At 43.3% G+C, this 7,756-nt stretch overlaps 1 pseudogene; it reads left to right on the top strand.

Moving 5' to 3' along the window:
* Positions 1-5,712: 5,712 nt before the first annotated feature.
* Positions 5,713-7,509, top strand: LOC124098990 (tubulin-specific chaperone E-like; annotated as a pseudogene).
* The last annotated feature ends 247 nt before the right edge of the window (positions 7,510-7,756 follow it).

The raw sequence follows: 7,756 nt of genomic DNA on the forward strand, positions 1-7,756 counted from the left end.
CATGATGGAGATGGCGTGATGACACCACAGAGACCGCGGAGTCAGGTGTGGCTCCAGGACAGGCCCATGGGACCCAAGCTGGACTGCAAGGGGAGAAGGCCACTTTCTACTAGAGACAATTCCAATGCTTACGTTTCTGCACCCTTGATTGCAGCATTGAATTGTACTATACCTACCTCCTGAAGGAGCTTAAAGTGATTTTTTTAAATAAAAATTTTAATTGACTCATAATAATTATACTTATTTATGGGGTACAGTGTGACATTTCCATACATGTATACAATGTGTGATGACCAGATCAGGGTCATTGGCATATCATCACACTAGAAATTTATTTTATTTATTTATTTTTTTGTTGGGAACACTTACAGTCTTTTCTTCTAGCTATTTTGAAATATTTCATCAATTGTCATCAGCTATAGTTAGCCTACTGTGCTATAGAACATTACAAGTTATCCCTTCTATCCAACTGCACCCCATATCTTAATCATCCCCTCTCCATCCTGTTCCCCACCCCTGCTGTCCACTTCCAGGGCTTTGATAACCATTGTTGTGTTCTGTTTTCATGAGTTGGACTTTTAGCTTCCATATATAGGTCAGAGAATGCAGTATGTATCTTTTTGTGTCTGACAGTTTACTTAACAGTGTCTTCCAAGGTGATTCTCAAAGGATAGTCACCAGATGCAAGTATCAGAAGCCCCTGGACATCCTGGGTGAGGCTCAGGCATGTGCATTTTAAAAAAGGACTCCAAATGTGTCTTATTGCCTACAGAGTCACATTGCAGATGGATTTCTTAGGTGTCAAGATAGGAAGGTGGGGCAGATATATTTTGACAGCTTCTTCGTGCTCTTCATATTACACTATGCCAGTTATTCACTCTGTCAAACATTGAGAGAAAAAATATGTTTGGAGGTGGTAGAGTGTCTCATAATATCTGCCATTTCCCTTTCTCTTCTCTGCACCAGTGTAATTCCTGAATTTCCAATGAACATTACTAGCTTGAAATCCTATGAAAATCACTTACTGATTGTTATGGTTTAGATGTTGTGTCCCCCAAAAGCTCATGTGTGAGACAATGCAAGAAGGTTTGGAGGAGAAGTGATCAAGTTGTTGCCTTAACCTAATCAGTGAATTAACCCCTGATGGGATTGACTGAGTGGTAACTGGAGGCAGGTGCGGTGTGGCTGGAGGAAGTGGTTCATCGGTGGCATGGCTATGGGGTATATATTCTGTATCTGGAGCAGAGAGTCTCTAATTCCTGATCATCATGTGAGCTGCTTCCCTCTGTCACACTCTTCTGCCATGATGTCCTGCCTCATCTTGAGCCCCAAGGAATGGGACCTGCTGTTTATGGACTGAAGCCTCTGAAACTGTGAGTCCCTAAATAAGCCTTTCCTCCTCTAGAATTGTTTTGGTCAGGTCCTTTAGTTATAGCAGTGAAAAATCTGACTAAAACACTGAGCCTTTCTCATCCCCACCAGGAAACAGAAAACATATCGGCAGGCATATATTAGTTTTCTATGCTGCTGTAGCCAATTACCACAAGCCTGCTGGCTTGAAATGCCACCCATGGATAATCTCAGGAGATGATGGCTTGGGAGTTCAGGCCTGGCTTAGCTGGGCCAGCTCCACAAGGCTATATATAGTACAGGTATCAGCCAAGCTAATTCTCAGCTGGAGCTTGATTGACACAGTGAAAGTGGTCGTTGGCAGAATCCACTTCTTTGTGCTTATAGAACTGAGGGCTCTGACTTCTTTCCTGTGTTTGGCTGGAGGCCACTCCCAGATCTATAGGCTTCATGGTCTACAATAAATATGGCAGTTTGCTTCTTTAAGACCTGCATAAGAGTCAATCTCTCTCTCCCGCCTTCTCTCTCTCTCTCTCTCTTTCTGCAAGCAGTGATGACAGATTCTTATATAAGGTAACCTAATCAAGGGGGAGTGATGTCCCATCACATTGGCCATATTAGGTGTGTATTAGTCTACTCAAGTTGCTACAACAAGCCACCACAGACTAGTTGGCTTAAATGATAGAGGATCATTTTCTCACAGTTCTGAAGGCTGGAAGTCTGATTTAAGGTGTCTTCGGGGATTTCTCCTGAGGACTCTGTCCTGGCCTTGTAGATGGTCATCTTTCTGTGTCCTCACATAGTATCTCTCTGTGCATGTCTGGGTCCTAACCTCCTCCTCTTTTAAGGACACCAGTCATATTGGATTAGGGTTCACCCATATGAACTTCTTTTTAAAGGCCCTGTCTCCAATACAGTTACATTCTGAGGTACTGGGGATTGGGACTCCAGTATATGACTGGGGGTGGGTGGGCCCAGTTCAGCCTATGACACAATGTCATGCAGGATATCTCAGCAAGAAAAAAATCAGGGGAAATGAGTGCTGCTGTGGGGTGGTCAGATCCAGACTCTGAAGAAATCCTGGGGAGCTGAAACCTCAGCTTGGACTTGAAGCATTAGAAGGAACTAGTGGCATGAAGAGTAGAGAGGCAGTGTCCAGACAGAAGGAGTGACATCGCATCAGTTAGGAATGACTTCGGCTTCAAGTAAGAGTGTTCTGATTATCGATGACTGGAAGAGGTAGGGGTCCATTTTCTCTACATCATGAGGACTTGGAGGAGGCAGCTTCTAGCCTTGACTTAGCAGATCCACGTCAAGCCAGCATTTGTGATTCTCTTGTCATTTCCCTCATGAACACAATATAGCAGTTGCTGCCCTAATATCATTTCAGGGTTCAAGGTCCAACAAATGAGGAAATGCTGTGAGCACAGTCTCTCCTTTAAATCAGCAAAGTGAAAGCTTTCCTAGAAGACTATGGCTTCACTGCCGTGGGTGGGGTATGTCACCAATGGCTGCCCTACCTGCAAGGAAGGCTGGGAATAGGAAGTGGAAGGAAGGTGGAGGTGGTGAGTGGATGTGTCAATCAATCAGGGTGCCATAAGTGCACAAAGACGGTAGGGGAGGAGCATGGCTTGATCAGAGAGTTGACTGGTTAGCAGAGTTGGAGGATGGACTTGAGCAAGGAAGGGACTTGACAGCAGAGCAGAAAGGGAGTCCTAAAGGACAGAACAATAAGTTTACCTTTGGGAAAGTTGTCAATATCAAGATGGAGTCACTTGCGTCAAATCCACACAAACCAGGAGACAAAGAAGGGACAGCACTTGTGCACTCCTGTCTGTAAGAACTATCACAAAGACGCTCTGGTTGGCTCTTACAGACACCTGTAACAAGAACTTTTGCCAAGGACTTTCCAGTCTGTGGCTTGCTCCATGAGTCATGCAGACAGCTAGCCAGATGTATGCGAACACTTACTTTCCTGAAACACCATCTCCACTAACAAACTGATATCAACTCCTGTGATACACTCTGCAACCAGCATTCCCTTTGTCTCAAAACAACTTATGTGTACTTCTCATTTAACCTTTAAAAGCCCTCACCTCCCTTGGCCTCCCTGAATGTGTGTGCACATTTCACACTGCAGTGGGTTGCTGTTCCCAATGAAATCCTTTTATGGAAAGCTGCTCTGTTTGTTATTTAGGTTGATATCTTGAAGACATTGGAAGAAGTTACATATGGTTACAGAACAGGCCACCTCAAACTTAAGTGGCATCAAACAATAACCATTTTGTTACGTGCACAGTTTCTGTGAGTAGAGCATTCTGAACAGGCACAGAGATGTTGTATTAGTCAACTTTCCACTGCTATAACAAATACCTAAGAAAATCAGGTATTTGTTATAGCAGTGGAAAGTTGACTAATACAACATCTCTGTGCCTGTTCAGAATGCTCTACCTGGAGGAAAGGTTTATTTTGGCTCACAGTCTTGGAGGTTCTAGTGCATGATTTCTTGTCCTGTTGACTGGCCAGTGGCGAGGCAGCACATCATGGTGGGAGTGCAAGGTAGAGCAAAACCACTCATCTGTGGCAAAAAGAGAGGAAGCAAAAGAGAGAATAAGGAAGGGGATGGAGTTCTACAATCTCTTTCAAGGGCATGCTGCACTGACCTGAAGACCTTCCTTCCATTAGCTCCCACCTCTTAAAGATTCCACAATCTTCCAATACTGCCACCCAGGGACCAAGCCTTTAACACATGGGCCTTTAGGAAACATTCAAGGTCCAAACTATAGCAGATGGCTTGTCTCTGCTATGTGGTACTTTGGGTCTTAGCTCAAATGTTGAATGGCCAGATATAGAGCAAATGTCTGGGGGATGGAGTCACCCAAAGCTTCTCTCCTCCTCTATCTGGTGTGTGGGCTGGGATGGCTGGAAAGTTGGGCTCAGCTATAGACTGGAGGCTCCCAGGTGACCTCTCTTTGAGGCTGACTTGGGTTCCTTACATTGTGCTTCTGGGTTTTGAGAGAAGAATCTGGGGTGTTATCAAGAGACCTGGGCTAAAGCGGCAAGGCTCCCTATCCTCTTGCCTTGGACATCACGCACAATCACGTGTGTTTCATTCTTTTGATTACACAATAGTCACTCAGTCCAGCCCAGATCCAAGGGGAGGGAAACCAGCCTCCATCTTGCAATAGAGTAGAGGCAAGGTGGCATTGAAGGGACCATGTGGAATGGGAGATGTTGTCATAGCTCTTTGGAAAATCTGGTCTGTCCTAGCAGATGACCAAAAGGTTTTAATCAAGGGGAGTAATACAACCAGATTGTGGTTTTAGAAATCTGGCTGTGGTTTGAGAATTAGTTGGATTGGGTCAAGACTGGAAGTGGGAGAGATGGTAGGTGGTTGGTCCAAATAAAGATGATAAGTTTGGAATCTGGACAGACTGGAGAGAGATTTTGCAGGTGAAATATTTAGGGGACTGACTGAATGAGCTATCTGAAGGGGTGGGATGAGTCAGGTTCAGGTTGATACAGGTAACTGGTGCCATTAACTGTCACAGGTGCATAGGATCAGGGAAGATTTGGGGAAAACAACAGGCTCGGTTCTGAACATTTGAATTTGAGGTTTCTGTGAGATATCCAGGAAGAGTTTTCTCTAGTTATATATATATATAAAATTTCCAGTCTGGAGGTGTTGATTCAAAAATCACCCATGGTTTGCCAGCTGCATGCAAGGGGCCACCTGGACCAACTACCCAGCCACCACAGGCAGAGACGTGCTATAGTCAAACAAGTAGAGCAAAACCACAGGGTTCCTTTGTGAGTTATTCCCAGTGATGTGCAGCAAGTAGACACCTTTGAAGATTTCATGTTTTGGACTCTGTCTTATAATGAGTGACACTTTGATATTTGATGTCATTGGTTGAAGAGTTGAAGGTGATGAAGAACATGCAACATTGTGCTTTTTCTGTCATTGTCTGTCCTGTGGCATGACACTGGTTAGGAGTAGAGTGGGACAATCCAGAGAGAGAGAAAGAAAGGGCGGGGGGAGAGGGGGACGGAGGTGGGGGGGGGTGAGTGAGGGTGCAAAGCATGATGGGAATCATGAAGCAACTGTGTATTTTAAATCAGGCACTCAATAGGAGGATCCTTTATTCTTCCAAACAAGGCAAATTTTGGAGTAAAAATTCTTACTGCAATTAAGAACCACTGTATGGGGACTTGGGAGTCTGAGGCAGGAGGATTGCAAGTTTTGGGCCAGCCTCAGTAACTTAGTGAGACAGTCAGCAACTGAGCAAGACATTGTCTATCTCCTCTACCTTTATAATAGTCAGTGATTTTCTTTTTCCCCCTCCAACCTTTCAGAATTTCTCCATGTTGCATTGTGCTGGAGGACAAGAACTTGTGGGAAACAAAGTGACAATTCCTGACTGTGTTGAGAAACCTCCTTTAATCAAGACTTCAAAAATAAACAAACCAAAACCAAAACCAAAACCAAAACAAAACAAAACAAAAAAACCCAAAAAGAACCACGGTGTGTCAGATGATGACAGGAAAGAGCAAATCATTACAACTGGGAAGAAATCTGTGGAAACCATAGGTTTTAACTCTGTGATTAAACAGCAGAGTCAACTGAGCAAGTTACAAGAATCTTCTCTAAGGAAACGTGAAGTAATTTGTGCTGGTTAAAAAGGAGGTATTGCCAAAACAAATCCTAAAATTACAAGAGTAAATGTCTCGAAAAACCTGCTGTCACATGTAGTGAAGTGATCCATTTTGCTGATTAGCTCCAAAACCTGGTCCCTCTTAACACAGTGAAAATAAACTGCAGTTTCCCTCTGGCTCACCGTCTCTAACAGGAACATTTCCTGCACTGAATGGTTTAGTTCTCAGTCAAACAGGAATAACACAGGTCAAGGTGCCGCAGTGTGCCCCTGGGTGGTAATTTCTTGAGGAGCTGAACCTGGACTCCAGCAGCACCTTCATTTCAGAAAGGCCAAATGATGCTCCACAGATGCTCACGTTGTTAGACCTTTCCTCTAATCCGTCAATTGATGAAAACCAGCTGTTCTCGAAAGCCTGTCTGCCCAGATTAGAGCAACTAATCCTTTATGACATTGGAATTTCTTCTATACATTTTTAGATGCTGGAATTGGAAATATCCATGTTCCTGTCTCTGCAGTGCTTTGCAGTAAATGACAATCAGATATCACAATGGCCATTTATCAAATGAGCTAGAGAAGTTACAGAGCCTACGAGCTCTGTCCTGCCTAAGAACCCCCTGACTGAAGGCAGCAAAGGAGCCCAGACCAGCAGCTCGTCATTGCCAAAGTCTGAAGACCCCTGAACAAATGTGAGATTCTTTCAGAGAAAAGGCAAGAAGCTGAGCTTGATACCGAAAAGCTTTTGGAAATGAGTGGGAAAATGCTGGTGGACATCAGGATCCAGAGGAAAACAGACCAAATGAAGAAGGCCTTACAGTCTGTCCTAGGTACCAGATCCTCTGCCATACATGGAAGATAAAACATCCAAACCAACTTGAACAGAAGGCTCTAGAAAGGCAACTGCCAGCACTAGGAAATGACCTATCGTCACTGCAGTTTTATTCTGTGGAAAATGGAGATTGTCTATTAGTGAGATGTTAACAACCACCTTTAACCATTTGGTGGCCAGACTATCATGACTGGGGTTCCCTGGAAAGAAATGATTTATTGTAATAGTTCTACTGTAAAAAAAGTGAGACTTACAACTTGCCCAAAGTATAAATTTTTCACTAGGAAGAGACCATTTTTAGGCTTGTATAAAACGGCAAAACAAAGATGTTAATTACTAAAACCAAAAGTAAAAGAAAAAACAAAAACAAACAAACAAAAAAACCAACAAATGACCCATGTGTAGTTGTTAGTTTGAGATGAAAATAAGAAATAAGATTTTTAGAGAAAATAACATTTTTCCAGGGAGAGAGCATAGGGGCTCATAGGAATTCTGAAGGACACCAATATTCTTAAGCCTCGTCAAAGGAACCACAAATGAGGTGAGGAGGTTTAGGGAGGTAGCACTCTACAATCCAGATGAGTAGAGGATAGTACGATTCTCGTTTCTTCTGCATGTAATCCGTTGAATTAGGTGCCTATGGACAACTCCATTGTATACTCATGAGAAAAATAAAGTGAGAAAGCTGAATATCATTTTTGCTCTTATGAAAATAAATAGTTTTGGTCTCCTGGATCCACTGAAAGAATCTTGGAGTCCCCCATGAGTCTCAGGATGGCATTTAAGAACCTCTATTAAGAGGATCTGATTCTTTTTGGGCTGCATGGTTCATATCTTCTCTTTCTCAAAATTTTGGGCATCTCCAAAGATCTGCCATTTCTGGGTCCAGAGTCTTCAAGACTCAAAGGCAAGATTATTTTCT

Source organism: Marmota monax, unplaced genomic scaffold (genome assembly GCF_021218885.2).
Source record: "Marmota monax isolate L192 unplaced genomic scaffold, Marmota_monax_Labrador192_F-V1.1 WCK01_AAM20220418_F8-fsc00011, whole genome shotgun sequence".
Classification (NCBI taxonomy): Eukaryota; Metazoa; Chordata; class Mammalia; order Rodentia; family Sciuridae; genus Marmota; species Marmota monax.